The following is a 24,625-nucleotide window of genomic DNA, read 5'->3' as shown; positions in this document are numbered from 1 at the left end:
CAGTCCCTTAGTCTGCATTGGCTACCAAGGCTGGTGTCAGTCACAGGACAGATGTGACTCGGCTCCAGCTTGAACCCATAATCTCTCTGCCAACTTTCCCAGGTCAGCTCCAGGTTTTTGGCCTCAAAAAGAGAACATGTAGAAAAACAGACTGCCTGAATAACTTCTATGAAAATACCATGGAAGCCATGCCTGTAACCAGCACTCAGCTGAGACAAGATTGCTGTAAGTTTCAGACCAGCTGGGGCTGTAGTGTGAGACCCTGCCACACAGGCATGATAGCACACAACGGTAATCACAGCACTTGGGAGGTGGCGGCAGAAGGACCCCTATACTACTTAATAAGTTTGAGGATAGCCTGGGCTATATGAGAGCCTGTCTTAAAAAGAAAAGGAAGGAAAGAAGGAAGGAAGGAAGGAGGGAGGGAGGGAGGAGGGAGGAGGGAGGGAGGGGAAGGAAGGAAGGAAGGAAGGAAGGAAGGAAGGAAGGAAACCAAAAAACCCCAAACCTCTAAAACACCTTCCTCATCCTAGACTCGGCTTTCAGACCTTTGCCACCATTCTTACTGCCATCCGTGTGACGCTAGCAGGGCAAGGGTGAGTCATTTCTTTGGGAAGGAACGCTGTTCCATGTGTCTGAGAAGGGCAAGTGTGTTCCAGAAGATCTGAGAGGAAAGGTCAGTAATTTCTCTAACCAATGAGGCAATGACAGAGCATCCAGGCTTCTCAAGAAAATGCCACAGATAAATTATACTCTTTTCAAGCCACTTGAGTGGCTGCTTCTGCTTTTTCTATTTAAACTGAGATAGACTGCACACACTTTAAGAGTTACCCTTTTAACATGTACAGTTCCATGGTTTCCTGCATTGTTCATTGATTAAATCAATATGGGGGTGGCACACACTCATTCCAGTGTTTGGGAGGATGAGGCAGGACGATTGCTGTGATTTCAAGGCCAGCCTGGGCTACATAGTGAAAGCCTGTCTCAAACAAAACAAAAATAAATAAATAAATAAATAAATAAATAACTAGGTCTAGACCTAAAAGTAGAGGAGAGGGCAGTGGATGTAGTAGAGGACAAAAGGTTCTGAATTTTATTAAAAGGGGGTATGTGTGAAATTGCTCAGAAGGCCAAAGTGCTTTGCTGTGCAAGGCTGATGATCTGAATTTAATCCCTGGAACCCATGGCAGAGGATGAGACCTGACATCCCAAAGTTGTCCTCTGCTCTGCATGTGTATGTATGGCATGTCCATACCATATCTAGACACACACACATACACACACCATATGCATGCAAATGTTTTGTATCACACAATAACAATAAAGATTTTAAAATGTCCTCCAGGTACAGAAAGATGCCCCAAACTCAAGAAAGATTCTGATATAAATCTAACTACTAGGTGATTAGCTTGAAAATATGATATTAGGTGTGCTGGGAAGTCAAGGTATAGGAGGTAAGCCTCCTTATCCTTGGAACTGCTCAAGACACACTTTTTTTTTTTTTTAATTGAGACCGGGTCTCTCTACATAGCCCTGGCTGGCTGTCCTGGAACTCACTATGTAAATTAGACTGGCCTCAAACTCACAGAGATCCACATGATTCTATCTTCCAAGTGCTGGGATTAAAAATATGCACCACCACACCCAATATTTTGAAGTGTATACAAACTAGGACACGAGCAGCCTCAATTGAGAAAAGGCATGTCACACTGCCCTCTCGTGTTCACCCTAGGGAATGACAGCCAGCTGCAAGCCAGGCAGGCTACAAGCTAGGGATCTCTGGAGAAAGGCACAGACAGAAACCCTGTACATCTTAATTAAGGCCGACTAAGGCAGAACCTACCTGGAACAGAATCTTTATTCTCGTCCTACACTTCAGTCTCTGCTTGAAAACATAATACACTCCTCTGTGGTGAGGAAAAAATGTTTGTTTTGTTTTGTTTTGTTTCAAGACAGGGTTTCTCCGTGGCTTTGGAGGCTGTCCTGGAACTAGCTCTTGTAGACCAGGCTGGCCTTGAACTCAGAGATCCGCCTGCCTCTGCCTCCAGAGTGCTGGGTTTAAAGGTGTGCGACACCACCACCTGGCAGTGGGAAAAATGATTTCTAAAGCACCTGGATCTAAGATAAATGGTACTTTGTCCCTGAGAAACTGTGAGACCCTTAGAACTGCAGTTAGAACATGAACCAGTATATTGAGAAGACCCCTGAACAGAAGGTCTATGAGGATTGGGATGGGTTTGGCTTTGAATGTGCTCACAGACCCCTGGATCCAAGGCAAGGGGCTGGCTTGGCCTCCTGAAGGAGAGCCTCAGAAGTCCATATCTAGAGCCTGGATTCCTTGAAGGCATTTTAAAGGCCTTTAAAACAATTTTTAAAATTATATTTTTATTTCCTTTTTGCATTTGGGCAAGTGGATGCATGTCATGGTGTGTGTATGGAGGTGTGTATATGGAGGTGTGTATATGGAGGTGTGTGTATGGAGGTGTGTGTATGGAGGTGTGTGTATGGAGGTGTGTATGGAGGTGTCTATATGGAGGTGTGTATGGAGGTGTGTGTATGGAGGTGTGTGTATGGAGGTGTGTGTATGGAGGTGTGTGTGGAGGTGTCTATATGGAGGTGTGTGTATGGAGGTGTCTATATGGAGGTGTGTATATGGAGGTGTGTGTATGGAGGTGTGTATGGAGGTATCTATATGGAGGTGTGTGTATGGAGGTGTGTGTATGGAGGTGTGTATATGGAGGTGTGTGTATGGAGGTGTGTGTATGGAGGTGTGTGTATGGAGGTGTCTATATGGAGGTGTGTGTATGGAGGTGTGTGTATAGAGGTGTGTATGGAGGTGTGTGTATGGAGGTGTGTGTATGCAGGTGTCTATATGGAGGTGTGTGTGTGGAGGTGTGTGTATGGAGGTGTCTATATGGAGGTGTGTGTATGGAGGTGTGTATGGAGGTGTCTATATGGAGGTGTGTGTATGGAGGTGTGTGTATGCAGGTGTCTATATGGAGGTGTGTGTATGGAGGTGTGTGTATGGAGGTCCCAGGACAGCATCCCTTTCTTTCCCTCCCACCATGTGGGACCTGGGGATTGAACTCAGTCATCAGACTTGGCAGCAAGTGCCTTTATTTTTGAGCCATCTTTCTAGCCCTAAAGGTCTTTTCTCTTTAAGGAGTAGAGGGCAATTTTAGACTTATAGATGTTTGTAGAGACAGTGCAGTGTGTTCCTTACCCAGTTCCTCCAATCTTATTTAGCTACTAGACATTATAAAACTGAGAGATGGAACACTGGCAATTTTTATAAACTGAACTGTAGACCTTATTTAGACTCACCAGCTTCTCTATTAATGACCCGTTTTGACTGGTTTTGCTCAATTGTTTAAGACAGGGTTTCATGTAGCCCCAGACTGACCTCCAAGAGGCTGTCCTGGAACTAGCTCTTGTAGACCAGGCTGGCCTCGAACTCAGAGATCCGCCTGCCTCTGCCTCCCGAGTGCTGGGGATTAAAGGTGTGCACCACCAACTCCCCGCCAAAAAGAAAAGGTTTTAACTCTAACACAGTAATCCTATATACAATAAGAACAATTATCAGGTATTGTCAAATAAAAAGGGAAGGTTTACACTTAACAAAGTAAAACTGTACAATGAAAACAATTATCAAGTAAAAATTACAGTCACAATGTCCAGTACATTTGCATTTGGCAAATTCAGAGAAAATACTCCATTATCTATCCTACATTGGTAAGTCCAAAGTTTTGTACCTAATTCACTTTCAATCATTACTTGTATTACCCTCCTAAAAATAACTTTTTAGACCTTAAAACATTTTCTTAGGGGCTGGAGAGATGGCTCAGAGGTTAAGAGCATCGACTGCTCTTCCAGAGATCCTGAGTTCAATTCCCAGCAACCACATGGTGACTCACAACCATCCGTAATGAGATCTGGTGCCCTCTTCTGGTGTGCAGATATACATGGAAGCAGAATGCTGTATACATAATAAATAAATAAAATCTTAAAAAAAAAACTGACTCTAAAAAAAAATATTCTTAGATAAACAACTTACGGAGCCAGGCCTTGGTGGCTCACGCCTTTAATCCCAGCACTCGGAAGGCAGAGGCAGGCAGATCTCTGTGACTTAGAGGCCAGCCTGGTCTCCAGAGGGAGTGCCAGGATAGGCTCCAAAGCTACACAGAGAAACCCTGTCTCGAAAAACCAAATATATATATATATATATTATATATATATATATATATATGTACATATATATATATATGTGTGTGTGTGTGTGTGTGTAAAATAAACAACTTACACTTTTATATTTCTCAACCTTATAAACTTTACATCTCTTTTGTAGATTTTTTTCTCTGAATTTGGTTAACAAGGAAAACTGTAAAACTATAACTATCTATTCTTTAACCCCATCAGAGACACAAGAAGGATATAATATTGCCTGAGTAAACAGGAAGTGCAGAGCAAACAAATTCCTAAATTATATAGAGGACAAAGATAGCTGGCTCCCTGGACAGTCACCCAAGTTTCCTCTGCAATGTTGGGGCATCCATCTTCAGCCTACAGGTCTGGAGTATCTGACAGACTTTTCTGTGAAGCAAGAATTTTGAATGACTGCCCTACCTAGTCTTGGCAAATCTCAGTAGTTGCTTTCTTTTGTGTCTTGCTTGTTCAATTTGGACGGCATACTGTCAGCAGTTTCTTGCCCAGCGACTAACTTTGACACAATAAAAGCAAACATCGTATGGAGGTTCTTCCATGCACATCATCCCCCCTTTTTTTTCTTAAGTAAACTGGTGCTGCCAGGAGCAGACCTGCCTCACTGTCATGAAAGCCTTAGGTTATTAAAACATCCTAAATGCCATATTCTGTAGGTCTCTGCAGTGTTTGAAGACCACCCATCTACCTAAAATGTGTTTCTCCTTTACAACATACCTAACATTGCCACAAATTTTATTGTTATAGAAGACAAACTACTAACCTGAATTTCTTATTATCCTAAATAGCTTTCAAGGACTAGAACTTCACATTACATTTTAAATGAGCTACATAGGTAAAATACCTTAAACAAGAACAGAAACATACATACAGTATGTTCTAACAAAAATAACTTTAAATTTGTATCAACATATAAAAATCCATACTGGTGTAACATATTTGAGATTAATAGTTGTTTTATAGATTCAATAATCTACTTTTTTATCCTATTGTTCCTCGATACCCCTATTTTCTTTTCAGAAAGAGATCCCTGAATCTAACCTCCTTTGCTTAGTTTTTTCTCTGACCATGACCAGGAACAACTCACAATCAACCCTACTAAACAATGACAAACATCCATAATCCACCAAACAACCAAAAGCCGCCTACCCCACCTCTTGGGAATGTGGGCATCGTGTTCTTAAAATTACTTCCTGATATCTGTGGGAAATGGCATCTTTTTGAGACCCTGAGAAAATTGAGACAATGGTCAAGTCCTGGGAGAGTCGGCTGTTGTCCAGCCTCAGTTTGAAATCTGAAATCCCAAACTGGAATAGTCTATGAGTGTGGTGGTATATTATTTATGATTTATTAAAGCTTTCCTGAGGGTACAGAAAGCAAAGCTAGCCACAAGCCATAGAGCCAGGCAATGGTTATACTCACCTTTAATCCCAGCGGCCATACTAGCTAGCCATAGAGCCAGGCAGTGGTGGCACAAATCTTTAATCCCAGGACTCAAGTGACCAGCAGATAGATCTCTGTTAGTTCAAGGCCACACTGAGCTACATGAAATTGATCCAGTTCTAAAGAGAAACAGCTCACACAAAGGTGATCTCAGGACTTGGGAGATCAATAATCCCTCACTAGGGAGGTATAAAAGGAAGAACCCGCTGGTTCTGGTTAAGCGGCCCTGCTCAGAAACATCTGACGCCCCTGGCGTCAGATCCAACAGCAGTGGGATCCAACACACGTGGACACTGCCAAGACCCCAGTAACAGTGCCACCTCCATCCATGACAAGAGGACAGATATCAAAGTATGGAACTGTTTGCATCTACCTTGGTCCCATACCCACCAGGAGAGGAAGAGACTCCTGCTACTTCCACCAGAAGAAAGGATGAGAAGAGGACAATGTAAAAGCACATTCAATAACAGAAACCCAATATGACACCACCGGAGACTAGGAACCATACACCAGCAAGACCTGAACATCCCAATGCAGATGAAGCAGAAGAAAATGACCTTAAAAACATCTTCATGAAAATTATAGAGGACATGAGAAAAATCCCTTAAAGAAATGGAAGAAAAAACTAACCAAAAAATACAAGATATCAACAAATCGCTCAAGGAAACCGTTCAAGAACTAAAAACTGAAATAGAGACAATAAAGAAAGCACAATCTGAGGGAATTCTGGAAATAGAAAAGCTGGGTAAACGATCAGGAAATACAGACGCAAGCATAACCAACAGAATACAAGTGATGGAAGAGAGAATCTCAGGTGTTGAAGATACACTAGGAGAAATAGACTCATCAACCAAAGAAAATCTTAAGTCCAACAAATCCCTAACAAAAAATATCCAGAAAATATGGGATACCATGAAAAGACCAAACCTAAGAATAATAGGTATAGAAGAAGGTGAAGAAATCCAACTCAAAGGCGCAGAAAACATATTCAACAAAATCATAGAAGAAAACTTTCCCAACCTAAAGAAAGACATGCCAATGAAAATACAAGAAGCCTACAGAACACCAAATAGACTGAACCAAAAAAAAAAAAAAGGTCTCCTCGCCACATAATAATCAAAAAACCAAACATACAGAATAAAGAGAAAATATTAAGAGCAGCAAAGAAAAAAGGTCAAGTAACATATAAAGGCAAACCTATCAGAATTACACCTGAATTTTCCATGGAAACTCTGAAAGCCAGAAGGTCCTGGATAGATATTCTGCCTACACTAAGAGACCATGGATGTCAGCTCAGACTACTATACCCAGCAAAGCTTTCAATCAATATAGAGGGAGAAAACAAGATATTCCATGACAAAACCAGATTCAAACAATACATATCCACCAATCCAGCCCTACAGAAAGTTCTGGAAGGAAAACTGCAACCCAAGGAAGTTAACTACAACCAGAAAAATATAGGCAATAGATAATCCCACTTTACCAACAGCCAAAAGGAAAAAGGGATAGAATCCCACACATAATTTTACCACCATCACAAATAAAAAACGAACAAGAATGAACAATCAATGGTCATTAAAATCCCTCAACATAAAAGCCGGGCGGTGGTGGCGCACACCTTTAATCCCAGCACTCGGGAGGCAGAGGCAGGCGGATCTCTGTGAGTTCGAGACCAGCCTGGTCTACAAGAGCTAGTTCCAGAACATCCTCCAAAGCCACAGAGAAACCCTGTCTCAAAAAACCAAAAAAAAAAAAAAAATCCCTCAACATTAATGGTCTTAACTCACCTATAAAAAGACACAGATTAGCAGAATGGATAAGAAGACAGAATCCATCCTTCTGCTGCATACAAGAAACACACCTCAACTTCAAAGACAGATGGTACCTAAGAATTAAAGGTTGGGGAAAGATTTTCCAATCAAATGGACCCAAGAAACAAGCAGGGGTAGCAATCCTAATATCCAACAAATTGGACTTTAAACTAAAATCAATCAAAAGAGATGAAGGAGGTCCCTTCCTACTCATCACAGGAGAAATCCATCAGGATGAAGTCTCAGTTCTGAACATTTATGCCCCAAATACAAAGGCATCCACGTTTGTAAAAGAAACATTACTAAAACTCAAATCACACATAAAACCGCACACACACTTATAGTGGGAGACTTCAACACCCCACTCTCACCACTGGACAGGAACACCAGACAGAAACTTAACAAAGAAACAAAGGAACTAATAGAAGTTATGGCACAATTAGACTTAACAGATATCTATAGAACATTCTATCCAAATACAAAACAATTTACCTTCTTCTCAGCGCCACATGGAACCTTCTCTAAAATCGACCACATACTTGGTAACATAGCAAACCTCAACAGGTACAAAAAAATTGAAATAACCCCCTGTATCTTATCAGACCACCATGCTTTAAAGTTAGAATTCAACAACAACACGAATTACAGAAAACCTACAAACTCATGGAAATTAAGTAATACCCAATTGCACAATTCCTGGGTCGGGGAAGAAATAAAAAAAAAAGAAATTAAAGATTTCCTAGAATTCAATGAGAATGCAAACACAACATACCCAAACCTATGGGATACTTTGAAAGCAGTGCTAGGAGGAAAGTTCATAGCGCTAAATGCCCACATGAAGAAACAGGAGAATAATGACACTAGAGAATTAACAGCATAACTGAAAGCTTTAGAACACAAAGGAGCCAATACACCCTGGAGGAGCAGACGCCAGGAAATAATCAAATTGAGGGCTGAAATCAATAAAATGGAAACTAGGAGAACAATACAAAGAATCAATATAACCAAGAGTTGGTTCTTCGAGAAAATCAACAAGATAGACAAACCTTTATCCAAACTTACCAAACAGCAGAGAGTGAACATGCAAATTAAAAATATCAGGAATGAAAAAGGGGACATAACAGACACAGAGGAAATCCAGAGAATCATCAGTTCATACTTCGAAAACTTATAGTCCTCAAAATTCGAAAGGGAAATGGACAATTTTCTGGACAGATGGCACTTACCAAAATTAAATCAAGAACAGATAAGCAACTTAAATAGACTGATAATCCCTAATGAAATAGAAGCAGTCATCAGAAGTCTCCCAACCAAAAAAAAAAAAAAAAACAGGGCCAGATGGCTTCAGTGCAGAATTCTACCAGAAATTCAAGGAACAGCTAATACCAATTCTCCTCAAAGTATTCCACACAATAGTAGCAGAAGGGTCATTGCCAAACTCTTTTTATGAGGCTTAATAACCTTGATACCCAAGCCACACAAAGACACAACTAAGAAAGAGAACTACATACAGACCAATATCCCTCATGAACATTGATGCAAAAATTCTCAATAAAATACTGGCAAATTGAATCCAAGAACACATCAGAGAAATCATCCACCATGATCAAGTAGGCTTCATCCCAGGGATGCAAGGATGGTTCAACATACGAAAATCCATCAATGTAAACCACCATATAAACAAACTGAGGGGAAAAAAACACATGGCCATCTCACTAGAAGCTAAAAAAGCCTTTGACAAAGTCCAACACCCCTTCATGATAAAGGTCTTGGAGAAATCAGGGATAACAGAAACATACCTCAACATAATAAAAGCAGTATACAGCAAGCCAACAGCCAACATCAAATTAAATGGAGAGAAACTCAATGCAATTCCTCTAAAATCAGGGACAAGACAAGGCTGTCCACTCTGTCCATATCTCTTCAATAGTGTCCTTGAAGTTCTAGGTAGAGCAATAAGACAACAAAAGGAGATACAGGGAATACAAATCGGAAAGGAAGAAGTCAAACTCTCACTATTTGCAGATGATATGATAGTCTACATAAGTGACCCAAAAAACTCTACCAGGGAACTCCTACAGCTGATAAACACCTTCATCAAAGTGTCAGGATACAAGATTAATTCAAAAAAATCTGTAGCCCTACTCTATACCGATGACACATTGGTGGAGAAAGAAATCACAGAAACATCACCCTTTACAATTGCCACAAACAACATAAAATACCTTGGGGTAACACCAACCAAAAAACGTGAAAGACCTGTACCATGAGAATTTTGAGTCTCTAAAGAAAGAAATTAAAAAAGATACCAGAAAATGGAAAGATCTCCCATGCTCTTGGATAGGCAGGATCAACATAGTAAAAATGGCAATCTTGCCAAAAGCAATCTACAGATTCAATGCAATCCCCATCAAAATCCCAACACAATTCTTCACAGACCTTGAAAGAACAATTCTCAACTTTATATGGAGAAACAAAAGACCCAGGATAGCCAAAACAACCCTGTACAATAAAGGAACTTCTGGAGGCATCACCATCCCTGACTTCAAGCTCTATTACAGAGCTATAGTCCTGAAAACAGCTTGGTATTGGCACAAAAATAGACAGGTAGACCAATGGAATAGAGTTGAAAACCCTGATATTAACCCACACACCTATGAACACCTGATTTTTGACAAACGATCCAAATTTATATGCTGGAACAAAGAGAAAATCTTCAACAAATGGTGCTGGCATAACTGGATGCAGACATGTAGAAGACTACAGACAGACCCAAGCCCTGCACAAAACTTAAGTCAAAATGGATCAAAGACCCATAAACCCAGCCACACTGAACCTATTAGGAGACAAAGTGGGAGATACCCTTGAACAAATTGGCACAGGAGACCGCTTCCTGAACATTACACCAGTAGCACAGACACTGAGAGCAACAATTGATAAATGGCACCTCCTGAAACTGAGAAGCTTCTGTTAGGCAAAGGACACAGCAAGACAAAACAGCAGCCCACAGACTGGAAAAAGATATTCACCAACCCCACATCTGACAGAGGGCTGATCTCCAAAATATACAAAGAACTCAAGAAGCTAGTCTCCAAAACACCAAACAATCCAATTAAAAAGTGGGGTACAGAACTAAATAGACAATTCTCAATAGAGGAATCTAAAATGGCTGAAAGACACATAGAAAGTGCTCAACATCCTTAGCCATCAGGGAAATGCAAATCAAAACAACTCTGAGATACCATCTTACTCCTGTCAGAATGTCCAAAATCAAAAACACCAAAGACAGTTTATTCTGGAGAGGATGTGGAGAAAGGGGAACACTTCTTCACTGCTGGTGGGAGTGCCAACTTGTACAGCCACTTTGGAAATCAGTATGGCGACTCCTTGAGAAAATGGGAATCAGTCTACCACAAGATCCAGCAATTCTACTCTTAGGCATATACCCAAAAGAAGCACATTCATACAACAAGGACATCTGTTCAACTATGTTCATAGTAGCACTATTTGTAATAGCCAGAAACTGGAAGCAGCCTAGATGCCCCTCAACTGAAGAATGGATAGAGAAAATGTGGTACATTTACACAATGGAGTACTACTCAGTGGGAAAAAAATGGAATCTTGAAATTTGCAGGAAAAATGGATGGAACTAGAAGAAACCATTCTGAGCAAAGTAACCCAATCACAAAAAGACAAACATGGTATGTACTCACTCATATTCGGATTTTAGACATACAGTAAAGGATTACCAGCCTACAATCCACACTGCCAGAGAAGCTAGTAAACAAGGAGGACCCTAAGAGAGACATACATGCTCCCCTGGAGAAGGGGAAAGGGACAAGATCCCCTGAGCAAATTGGGAGCACAGGAAGAGGGGGGGAGAGAGCTAGGAGAATGAGAAGGGGAGAAAAGGAGGGATGCAGAGGACATGAGGAAGCAGAAAGGTTGAGTCAGGAGAAGAATAGAAGATAACAAGAATGGAGATACCATACTAGAGGGAAACATTTTAGGTTTACAGAGAAATCAGGCACTAGGGAAATGTCTGGAGATCTACACAGATGACACCAGCTAACAATCTATTCAACAGAGGAGAGGCTACCTTAAATGCCCTGCCCTGATAATGAGATTGATGACTGACTTATATGCCACCCAATAGCCCGCATCCAGCAGCTGGTGGAAGTAGAAGCAGACACCCATAACTAATCACTGAACTAACTGGAATCCAGATGCAGAGAAGGACGAGTGAAGAGCAAAGGGGTCCAGACCAGGCTGGTGAAACCCACAGAAACAGCTGACCTGAACATCGGGGAACTCTTGTTACCCTGATAGCTGGGATACCAGCACGGGACTGATCCAGACCCCAGGAACATGGGTTTCAGTGAGGAAACCTCAGAAATCTACAGGACCTCCTGCAGTAGTTCAGCACTTATCCCTAGCATAGGTGTGGGCTTTGGGAGCCCATTCCACACAGAGGAATACTCCCTGAGCCAAAACACACGGGGGTGGGCCTAGGCCCTGTCCCAAAGGATACGATAGACTCTGATGACAGCCTATGGAAGGCCTCACCATCTAGTGGGAGCAGAAAGGATAGGTAGGGTTTTAGCTGGGGGAGTGGGGGGGGGTAGGGGAGGACGGGAGGGAGAGGGAACTGGGATTGACATGTAAAACAATCTTGTTTCTAATTTAAATTAAAAAATGGAGAAAAAAGAAGGTAGATGAAGCCTATTTCTAGAACTAGTATTCTATATGACCATTAATATCATGACAGAAAGTGTATATATATAGGAAGATATATATATATATATATATATATATATATATATATATATATATATATATCTTCCTATAAATTTTGAAATATTTATACCTTAAGGAAAGTTTTGGTTTTCTTCTGTCCCATACCAGGTAGCTCTTCTGACATGAGACAGAGATTTTGGATTTTACTTTAACAAGCATGCTTGGATTTACTGAGGGAGAAAGTCAAGATCCAACTCCAAGGAAGCTTTAATTTTTAATTGAATTGGAACTACAAAAAGATCATGAGCTTTATATATCTGTAGAGAATAGCAGAAACAAACATTTGAGAAGATTTGTAAAGTTTACCCTGTTGGAAACATGCCATTAGAGACCATTATATACCATTAAGCCAAGTTACTCTTTTTCTTGGGAAATTTTCTCTTGATGATTTGTCCTTTTTCTTACAATGTCTCATTTGTCCAGCAGTCTTCAGATTCCTTAGTAGGATGCTTTTATTCTCCTGGAAAGAAAAAACAAAACCCTGCCCCTAACTTTGTGGATTTTTCTTTTTTGGCAGGTTATATCTGATACAATGAAAGGCACTTGTTAGTCTTATAAATTAGCTTAGATTGAATGGCCATGCTGTTTGATGAACTATTGCCTCTCCTAATCAAGAGTTCTCTCTTGTTTGAATCTAATCTTTATAAATCTTGATGGTATCCATAGCTTTTCTTCTCCTTTGGAAACAAAAGCAAAACCTCTTCTCCAACATAACATGTATCCTGGTTTGCATTCTGAGGTCAACACATATTTGATGTACACAGGCTTATTTAATTCATCATCTATTTTCTACTATCCAATGTCTCTCCACAACTGTCATTCCTTTCTCATTAGCATTTAAAAATTTAAAGTTAATAAAGTATTGTGTAATCTATATCTGGGGGTCTTTATCACCCCTTTCTGTTTATTAAGCATATGTTTTAAAGTACAATTAGATTTATAACTACTTTCTATAACTACTTGTCCTGTAGGATTGCGTGGTATACCTGTAATATGCTTTATGTTATATGTAAAACATTGTTTCATTTTACTAGAGACATATGCTGGAGCATCATCAGTCTTAATTTGTACAGGTATTCTCATAATGGCTATAACTTCTAATAAATGTCTGATTACAGAATCAGCCTTTTCAGAGATCAAAGTAGTTGCCCACTGAAATCCTGAATATGTATCTATGGTATGATGCACATACTATAATTTTTCAAACTCCACAAAATGAAACATATCCCTTTGCCAAATTTCATTTCTTTGGGTACCTTTTGGATTACTTCAGGTAGTGGAGTTTGGTTATACAAAGAAAAAGTAGGACACGTCCTTATAATTTCCTTGGCTTGCTGCCAAGTGATAGAAAAATATTTCTTCACCAGGTGGTGGTGGTGGCACATGCCTTTAATCCCAGCACTAGGGAGGCAGAGACAGGCAGATTTCTGTAAGTTCAAGGCCAGCCTGGTCTATAGAGCAAGTTCCAGGACAGGCTCCAAAAGCTACAGAGAAACCCTGCCACTGTTAGACCCTCAGAAAGCTGAGGCTTTCAGAATCTTAGTCCAGGACGGCGGCCACCCCAAACACAGAATGGAGGCGAAAGCTTGATGCAAACTGCATGAGGCTTTATTGTAGTTTTACGAGCTAACCCCATGTTAGCTCGGGTCTTTCACCCACCCGCCATGGCAGACGGCTAAAAAAAGACGGCTCCTTGGGTCTCCCAAAAGATCTTATAGGGCAGCGTAAGGGGAGTGTCTAGGGGTACGCACAGGCTCACGATTGGTGTGCCTCCAGGCTTGGAGGGCTTGCCCTGTGTTGATTGGTCAACTGGTTGTTATGGCTCATAGGCCCTCCCAGGGTGGTTGCTAAGCTCTCTACGTCATTGTCGTGCGCTTGTCCGTAAAGCACACCCAGGGTCGTAAAGCATAGCGTCACCAGCTAACTTCTGATTGGTTCCTTGTCACGAGACAGGCACCTGACTTTCTAGTGACTAACTTCTGATGGGTTCCTTGTCACGAGACAGGCATCTGACCTCTACGTGACCAAGGCAGGTTTATGGCAAGCATGTGTTTGGCTGTAATGGCTGCCAAAAGGAAGCTGGTTCCTTCATTCCCCCATTTTCTTTTTTGTAAATTCCAATCATGGAATTGCTGTCTCTCTAGCATCCCCATCAGGGAGTGATAGATACTGGCATCCCCATGCAAGGGAGTTCCCTTTGACTTAGCATTTTAACCAGGGAAAATGGACGGCGAAATTCTTTTCCAAACTGCTTCCTGCTGACTTTGGGACGAAGTTAGGGACCCCAGAAGGTTGAAATGCTAGTCAAAAGCAAAAAGGAATTTAGGCAATGGGGAATCCATCAGGGGCTTCTGGTTAGCAGACACTGTTGCAGAGACAGGGGGTGTCCATATCAGCTGAACTGGTTCACATCCATAGCAAGTCTAGGGCTCGCAGTCTATTTAGAACAGCCTGTAGTCAGCAACTGATACTCAGATGTCAGCCAGAAGCAGAAACCTGTTTAAGACATGTTTAAACTAGGAACAGAGGTTAAAACTTATTTTCTGAAGCCCACAGTGTAGAAAAAGCAGATATTTGGATATCTGTTTAAACAGCAGGAACATATTTAGCAAAAACTACAGATTTGGGCTATAAGCATGTACATTTTTCTTCTGTCCAGAGAGCCAGGTATGGATTGGACAGAGGTGCCTTTGGCCTGATGAAAAGCCCTTTAAGTTTGTACTTAGATGACAACCAAAATAAACTTAAAAATCTTGAGCTTGTGCCTGAACAGTAGTTACTATTTTATCAGCTAACATACTGACTAGTCTATAGTGGATCTGACTGCCTGATGCTGTCAAGCTGACAACCAGTAATATTTCAGAGATCTGAGAAGGGTATACTTTATCCGAATCTACTGAAAAGTGACAGAAGCCAGTCTATATACAGTTAGCCACACCCAAGTTTCTCCATTACCGCTGGAGGCAGCTGTCTCAAAGACCAGCAATCTTCGCCAGGCCTATACTGTGAGAGGTTTTTTCCTCCCTGTGGAAGAGGGACATGGAAAAGACTGACCTTGTTTTGTCTAGGCAAAGGGGTGCAATCAATTTTCCAGTGTCCAGCAGCTTTGTCCACAGTCTCGGCCAGGTTCTGGCAGGCGGCAGGTTTCACATCTGAGCATCTCGCTCACTGGTCCAGGTGCAGGAACTGAGGTGCCTCGTAATCTTCTTTGGAGACTTTGGGTCACTGTCAGGATCTGGCAGTCTGACATTTTAAACTTTAAAGATAACAATTTAAATGCCATATTCTGAAGATCTCTGAAGCATTAGAGGTCTGTTTTAGTTGCTTTCCTTAAGCACACAAGAAGCACACAGGTGGCTAGGTAAGGTCTTATTTCTGTAAATGATTTTTAGTCTGACTGTAACTGGTTTTAACTTAGTAAAATGTTTGAAACAGCACAGCTGAACTTAAAACTGCATAGAGCTACCTTATATTCCTTAAACAGTAGCTTAACTTCTTTCTGAGGCAGGGTTTTTCTGTGACTTTGGAGCCTGTTCTAGAATTCTATCTGCCGGACCAGGCAGGCCTTGAACTCATAAAGATCCATCTGCCTCTTCCTCCCGAATGGTGGGATTAAAGGCGTGTGCCATCTACACCCTGAGCTTAAAGGTGTGTGCTATCAACATCCTAAACTTAACTTCTGAAAACACAAACAGATTAGCATCTTTTATAAAACAAGAACTTTACATTGTCAGGCTTTGCTTAAGAATAATTTTAAATTGAAGCTCTTTAAGTATAAACATTAATAAAAACAAACATTTGAAAACTGGTTTTAAAAAGAAATTTAAATTCCCTTAAGGTCTTTCTGTAATATATAGAAGCATTAACATTTTAAATCTTAACTGAAAAACTTGTTTCTAAGATGGTATCTCTAATTTCCATGCGGTCATCTTTAGTCAAGATGGCGGTTTAAGTATTCCTTTTTTTAATTTTAGCAAAATGGCGACCAGTCAAGTCATGTGACCAGTTGGCCATGTGCTGGCTAAACCAGGAAACAGAACATTTTAAAACAAGTATACATAAATTACTTGAGAAATAAACAGGACTTTTTTTTTTAAAAACAAAATCAGCTTAATATGATTAAAATTTTTGACATGAGAAACCATAGCACAGTTTACATTTTTTTTTTAACTTGTAACAACCTTTTCTCTGACCTTTGACAACTTTCCTCTGACCTTCTATAACTTACTTATCCCTCTATAACTTTCTGTAACAATCTTTTTCTCTGACCTCCAACTTTTTACAACTTGCTTTAACCCTCTATAACTTTTACCATTTGCTGTAACTCTCTATAACCTTTTAGTTTATTTCTCTGACTTTTTTAGACATTCTTAGACAAATTTTCTTTTTTCCTTTCCCTCTTTATTATTTAAGTCTCCTACATTTTTTTCTCATTTGTGCTGCTGGTAAACCCAGACCCTTGGCCAATCCAGGGGTGGGAAAGACTCCTGCGGCCCCCCTGCATACCATGTGTGTGGAGCACAGAAAGACGGGTAGCAGATCTCGGCCTTGTAGCCATGTTCCCCCAGAGCAGGGAAACAGCCATAACGGCAGCTGGGGCAGAAACAGTCCTACTGGGCATGCCTCAGACCCGCAGGTGGGGATAGAAAGGGGGTGGCGTGGTGGATCCTGAATTGAAAACCAATGATGATAACACAGAATAGACAGGAAAGAACAGACGCCAACCCAATCCGCCCGGGCTGCTCATAAGGCAATGGCGCCGGGAAGACGGCGGCAGAACTCGGTGGCTAACTGAGGCGGGTCCAAGTGTCCTTGGCCCGAGTCTGTACCTCCTGGGTCCTGGGTGTCCTCAGAGTGGCAGTCTGTCCTCCGGGTGCATCTGCCGATCATAGTTGAGGTGGCGCCACGTGCTCAGAGAATCAAGAAAAGACCCCTGACCCATGCATGCCATGTGCGTAGGGAGAGCAGGGACAGAAAGAGATGCTTAAGAAACATATAACACAAATGTGAAACATGGACAGACAGTACAGTAACACAGACTAGGGTCCTATTTGGAATTTTAGATGACTTGATTCCAACAAGTACCTCTTTTACAGATTGGGCGACCCGCTTGGATCCCCTTACAGATGGAGCAGGCAATTTGCTCCCACCAAGTCCCTGTCCTTACAGATTGGGCGACCCGCTTGGGTCCCCTTACAGATGGAGCAGGCAACTTGCTCCCACCAAGTCCCTGTCCTTACAGATTGGGCGACCCGCTTGGGTCCCCTTACAGACGGACCAGGCGACTTGCTCCCAGCAAGCCCCTGTCCTACAAATTGGGCGACCCGCTTGGGTCCCCTTACAGACGGACCAGGCGACTTGCTCCCAGCAAGCCCCTGTCCTACAAATTGGGCGACCCGCTTGGGTCCCCTTACAGATGGACCAAGCAACTTGGTCCTACCAAGTCCCGCTCCTACAGACTGCAGAAGCTGTCATCCGAACCTCTGCCCTAAACAATTCTTGTACAGAAACCATACAGAAACAAAGACTGGAAGATAAAGTTACCTAGTGTGGCGCCACATGACTCAACGAAAGAGGGTGCTGTAACTTTAACTGACTAACTATGGTCCTTAACGTCCATCCAATGGTCAAAAGTCAGACTGAGGGGGGTTGGTTACAGTCAGTCCCATCATCAAAGTCACAGATAAGACAAAACAACACCCAAGACACAGACAAAAACTATCAGATGTCTGTCTCCACCTAGACAGACAAAACCATTCCAGAAATACAGACGGCCGGGAGGACGGATAACTTCCCCAATCCAGGAGAACTACCGTACCCTCACCGGCTCCCAGACGGGAATCTCCCAAGCGTCCCTGAGGTTCCCACAGACTTCCTGGAACGTCTTCCAGGGTGGCAGTCGGTGATTTCCCAAGCACGTCTACTGATCACATTCTGTCTCCTCCCGAGACCAGAGCTCTTGTCTCTTCCCGAGACACGAGCGACTGCAAAGCACAGAACCAGATTTCAGCCGGCACAAAAACACAAAGACACAGACAATACAGGGTACCCACTTACCTCCAAGATCGACTCCACTCAGGTGAGGGGTGGTCGCAAATCCAGGACGAGCCCCCAAAATGTTAGACCCTCAGAAAGCTGAGGCTTTCAGAATCTTAGTCCAGGACGGCGGCCACCCCAAACACAGAATGGAGGCGAAAGCTTGATGCAAACTGCATGAGGCTTTATTGTAGTTTTACGAGCTAACCCCATGTTAGCTCGGGTCTTTCACCCACCCGCCATGGCAGACGGCTAAAAAAAGACGGCTCCTTGGGTCTCCCAAAAGATCTTATAGGGCAGCGTAAGGGGAGTGTCTAGGGGTACGCACAGGCTCACGATTGGTGTGCCTCCAGGCTTGGAGGGCTTGCCCTGTGTTGATTGGTCAACTGGTTGTTATGGCTCATAGGCCCTCCCAGGGTGGTTGCTATGCTCTCTACGTCATTGTCGTGCGCTTGTCCGTAAAGCACACCCAGGGTCGTAAAGCATAGCGTCACCAGCTAACTTCTGATTGGTTCCTTGTCACGAGACAGGCACCTGACTTTCTAGTGACTAACTTCTGATGGGTTCCTTGTCACGAGACAGGCATCTGACCTCTACGTGACCAAGGCAGGTTTATGGCAAGCATGTGTTTGGCTGTAATGGCTGCCAAAAGGAAGCTGGTTCCTTCACCACAACCCGCCCCCACACACATAAGAAAAGAAAAAAAAAAAAAACTGTTTCTTCAAATCCTTGCTACTAACTTAGTGTTTCTTATGAAATCTTGAGGTTCCTTCTGAAGGAACCAGCTTCCCTTTCGGCAGCCATAATGGTCGAACATGTGCTTCTATGACCTTGTTCTAGACACTAGAAAGTCAGATGCCTGTCTCGTGACAAGGAACCAATCAGAAGTTAGCTGGTGGCGCTATGCTTTACGACCCTGGGTGTGCTTTACGGACAAGCGCACAGCAACGACGCACAAAGCATAGCAACCACCCTGGGAGGGCCTGTGGGCCATAACAACCAGTTGACCAATCAACACAGGGCAAGCCCTCCAAGCCTGGAGGCACACCTGAGCCTGTGCGTACCCCTAGACACGCCCCTTACGCTGCCCTATAAGATCTTTCGGGAGCCCCTAGGAGCCGTCTTTTCTGGCCATCCGCCAGGGCGGGTGCGTGAAAGACCCGAGCTGACATGGGGTTAGCTCGTTAAATTACAATAAAGCCTCGTGCAGTTTGCAGCAAGCTCTCGAATCCGCCTGGTGATTGGGGTGACCGCGAATGTGGCCTGGGACCCCAGATACTTGAGTTTTCGGGGGGAGGGGGGTCTAACACTTCCACTAGCTGATCAATTTCATCATTACCTTGTGCTAAAGGGCCTGGTAGATCTGTAAGGTATCTGGTGTGTGTGTGGGGGGGTGGGTGGTGAGTTCTATTTTTGATTACTTGTTGTAGTTCAATAAATAACAAAATTAATTCTGAATCAACTGGAATAAGTTCAGGGGATTCAATATTTAAAACAATTCTTTATGTATATTGAGAGTCAGTAATATATTAAGAGTGTCTGGAAAATCTAATAATACCGTAAGAATAGCATATAGTTCTGACTTTTGAACAGAATTATAAGGGCTTTGAGCCACTTTGCTTATTTTTCCTGACATAACCTGCTTTTCCTCTTTTATTTGCATCAGTATAGAATGTAGGAGCTCCAGAAATTAGTGTTACAATGCAAGGAAGAATACAATTAATTCTTTTTATAAACTGAAATCTCTTGCTTTGGGGATATTTGTTGCTACTTTCTCCCACGCCCCCAAAAAAAAATTACTGCAAGCTCTTTTGAAATGACTGCCTCTTTAAATCTCTTCAAATCTAAAACTTTTACAGGATCCCAGTTAACTTCTACATAGCCTTGGGGATGCCTATGGTCATTCTTGTATGGTAACTAGAATTAACCTTAATTTTAAGGTTGGTTTTCTAATAACCTTTCATTATGACATGATGCAGTAGGTTCTGCTCTAAATTCCTTTGTCTGTGTGCGAATACTTGGTTTCATTGGTAGGGTTTTCTAAAGCTTTTATCCTATAACTCACTTTTCCATATTTGGCACAGATACCAAACCACTTTTTAAAGGATAAAACATGAATTACCAAAATGATAATAATTACAAGCAACATTATGTCAATCCCAGCTATGTCATTTATTTTTTTCCAATTTCACACCATCCATTGTGGAACCATACAGAGTCCTAACTCCCTGCATAGTAATATTGTTCCCCATTCTTGACGTACGGAAGACTAAAAAAACAAAACAAAACAAAACCCTTATTTCCCTCCTTAAGAATTCCCAGGTTTCTCACCAGAGTTGATGACTTTTCAGTTTGTTCACAGTGACTATGGCAATGGCAGAGCTGGGGGCGGGTTTAGCCAGCTGCTCAGCTGCGGGGGATGATGCCCAGGCAGCCAGGCTGCAGAAGCACTGAGCAGGCTAGGCTGAGGGCACCTGCATTGTTTGCATGTATAGTTGGGAGCAGAGGGTATGTGGCCACGGCAGCAGCAGAAACTCAAGCTGGTGCTGAGGCAGCCCAGCTCGCATGGCTGTGGCCTGGGGAGGGGGTCCAGGGAAAGCTGGTAACACACAAGGAAAGGAAGCAAGCCACCTGGATGGAGGACATGCAGGAGAAATCTGCGTGGTGGGAAGGGCACGGAAGCCGCCAGAATGACAGAGCCAGGGGTCAACAGCTAGATCCGGCTATAGAACTCGAAAGCAGCTTCAACAGTGTAGCATTTGGGGCCGGGGTGCACAGCATCCAGGTAGACCACAACAGGAAATCCCCTGGCACAAAAAGCCAGTGGCTCGCAGGGGCATGCGGAGAAAGGGCCCCGTGATCTCACCACACATTAGACGCCAGATGAAGCGATTACTTACATTGTTCTATTAAAGAAAAAAAAACAAAAACAAAAACAAAAACTCAGGAATCAGATACCTGATAGATTCAAAGAGTGACAGAGAAACGATCAGCTGACCCTGCCTCTCTTTAAAAAGCTCACACATCTTTCTAAACCCCTCCCTACTTCCTGTGCCCACCTATCTCGGTCCTCCAAAACCTCTATGGCTAATTCTGGCCAGCTTAAATGTTGGCTTTGTCTTCTGATTCAAGGTTTAACTTTATTGGCAGTCTTGGAGTGTCAGTGCGAAAAAAACCTCCCGAAACAACAAAACTCATCAAGCCGCCCACCCCCTGTAGGCAACAATCTGTTCCTATATCAATTGCTGTCTTCTCTCAATCCAATCACAGCTCTCACGTCTCCAATTCTGCTGTACTTAACACTACTCCGCTCCTCCATCTTTCCTGTCTTTCCATCACATATTAGTTCATCATAGTAACGTTGGGAGTTTCGGTGTGTCACACAGCATACCCTTGTGCCCAGACAGCTTTACTTGTAAATGAATGTTCATTGCAATGAGTCGTTGGTTTGGTTCTTCAAGGCCTCTGGCTTCTGGTACACCATCAGTATTGGATCCTCACCAAGACTCCTCTCAGATATTCTGGCATTGACCCGTCATGGAGATCACGTAGCTATGGGTCCCCTGGACCAGGCCCTTCACAGGATCCAGCAGCTCATAGATGGGGTAGGTGCTGGGGTGGGCCAACTCAAAGCCCTGAAGGTGGGCCTGTGTAGTAGCTGAGTCGGTCAGTCTGGGTCTCCACCTGCCACCCCCTCCATGCCGCTGCCTACACCGCTGCACAATGTCCAGTGAGCCAGTGAGGGGAGGGGACAGCTTTCCCAAGTGCTGTGGGTGGCGAGGGGAAGGGCTAGCCCAGCAAGGCACTGAACATCAACATGGTTTCAGCTGGCAGCTTAGACCATAGACATCCACATGGCCTTTGGTGGTCACGCAGTTCCCAACTGAAGTAGAGCCACCAGAATGTGTGAAGAAGATCACGACATGCTTCCTTCCACTCTGTTTCTCTCTCTCTCCCATCTCTCCACTGTGTGCTCTCTTTCATCTCTCCATCACATACTTGTTCCTTGTAGTGGCACCAGTCACAGGGTGGGTGGGGCACTTCTTGCCACCCCAGGCTGCCTTCAATGCTCTTTTTTAAGTTACATTTTGTGTGTGTGTTTATAAGCAGGTATGCATGTGAGTGTACAGAGGTTCTTCCCACCATGTGGGTTCCAGGGAACAAGCTCAGGTTGTCAGGCTTTATAGCAAGTGCTATTAATCACTGGACCATCTCACTGGCGCCTGACATTAAAAACAAAACAAACAAAAAAAAAACCAGTATTCCAGCATATGAATTTGTACCTATCAGTTCCCCTAGGAATAGGTACTTACATTACTTTATTTCTTGATTTCTGCTACACATACTGATCCCATCTATACATATTCTTATATGTTCGTATATGGAACTAGTTCATACAAGTTCCTCTAAAGGACATGGCCAGGAATGAAACTACTCTCATGTGCATGTTTGCTTGTTTTTGCAGGAAGGTCTCCCATAGTCCAGGCTAGCCTATGATCCTGGTCCTCCTACAGGCATCTCACAGTGCTAGGATTACAGTCACCAGCCATCATGTTCTGCTTACATATCCAATGCTGTATAGCAAATTAATGTTTGTCCCCCGCCCCCATGCCAACTACTTTCCTCAGGGGTTGTAGCACTGACAATAACTCACAGATGAGAATTATATATCTGGTGAGGAACTGGTTACCAAAATATGAAATCTACTTTATTACTGTAGTTTGGGGTATTGAACACAGGGCTTACACCTGGCACAAGCTAGGTTAACATTCTACCACTGAGCCATACTCCCAACACTCCAGAAATAATTCTTTACATGAAAAGATGTACAAGCCAAGTGTGGTGGCACACCTTTAATCCCAGCACTCAGAAGGCAAGGCAGGCATGAATTCAAGGCCAGCCTGGTCTACATCGTAAACTCCAGGACAGCCAGAGCCATATAGCAAGACCATCTCAAGAGAGAGAGGGAGGGAGGGAGGGGGGAGGAAGGGAGCACAGAAGGAAGTGTACATGCAGTGGTGTGAAAAAAAATGGCCCCCAAAGGGAGTGGCACTATTGGGAGATGTGGCCTTGTTGGAGGAAGTGTGTCACTGTGGGGACAGGCTTTGAGGTCTCCTATGCTCAAGCTATGCCCAGGGTCACAGTTTCTTCCTGCTGCCTGTGGATCAGGATACAGAACTCTCAACTCCTTCTCCAGCATCATGTCTGCCTGCATGCCACCATGTCTGCCATGATGATAAACCTCTGAAAATGTAAGCCACCCCAATTAAATGTGTTCCTTTATAAGAGTTGTCATGGTCATAATGTCTCTTCAGAGCAATAGAAACCCTAAGACAGTACATATACATATATTCATACACATATGATTTGCATGTGTATATACATATACAGGGTCTTTATATACATGAAAAATAGGCAAGGTCCCATAATTAACATAAAGATATAGACACTCAAAATCATTAGCCATTATGAAAATCAAAATCACAGATTTACCACCTTCCACCCACCAGGATAGCTGTAACAAAAACAGAAGTACAGACAAGGATGCAGAGAAAACTCTCATATACTCTTGGGAAGATATCTGGCAGTTCCTCGACAAGTTAAAACATGGAGTCTTAACTTAATATTAATATTAACTTAACATTAAGTCCCGTAACTTAATGATCTCACTTCTAAGTCTGTGTGTGGATATATATGCACACATACATAAATACATTATCTCTAGAAAAAATAAAGTCACCCACCCAATATCCTTGTATATTGATTATTCATAGCAGCAATATTTATAACAAAAGTGGCAACACTTTGCAACCATCAAATCATCATTAAAATGTATGCAATAAACACACATAGAAATATTCAGTCAAACTGGGTGGCAGCGGCACATGCCTTTAATTCAGGAGGCAGAGGCAGGCCGATCTCTGTGAGTTTGAGGCCAGCCTGGTCTACAAAGCTCCATTGAAAAACCCTGACTCAATCTCAAAAAAAAAGAAAAAAAAAAAAAAGAAAGAAAAGAAATATTCAGACAAAAAGAAAAAAATGGATGTCACAACACAGACAGAGCTTAGAAACATGTGACATGAAAGAATCCAGACACAAAAAGCCCCATGTTAGATAACAGTTGTACTCAAATTACATCAATGTCAAAGTAGCAAATCCCCGGAGGTGAGATGTAAGCCAGGAGTTGTCCATGGCAGAGGTAGTCGGGGAAGTGAAGAGTGACCAGGAATGGACACAAACTTCCAGTATACACAAGATAACAAGTACTGCACAGCTGATGGCTGCACAGCTCCATGATGTGTTGAAACACACGATGCTAC

Source organism: Cricetulus griseus, chromosome 4 (genome assembly GCF_003668045.3).
Source record: "Cricetulus griseus strain 17A/GY chromosome 4, alternate assembly CriGri-PICRH-1.0, whole genome shotgun sequence".
NCBI classification, from domain to species: domain Eukaryota; kingdom Metazoa; phylum Chordata; class Mammalia; order Rodentia; family Cricetidae; genus Cricetulus; species Cricetulus griseus.
This window is presented reverse-complemented; position numbering follows the sequence as displayed.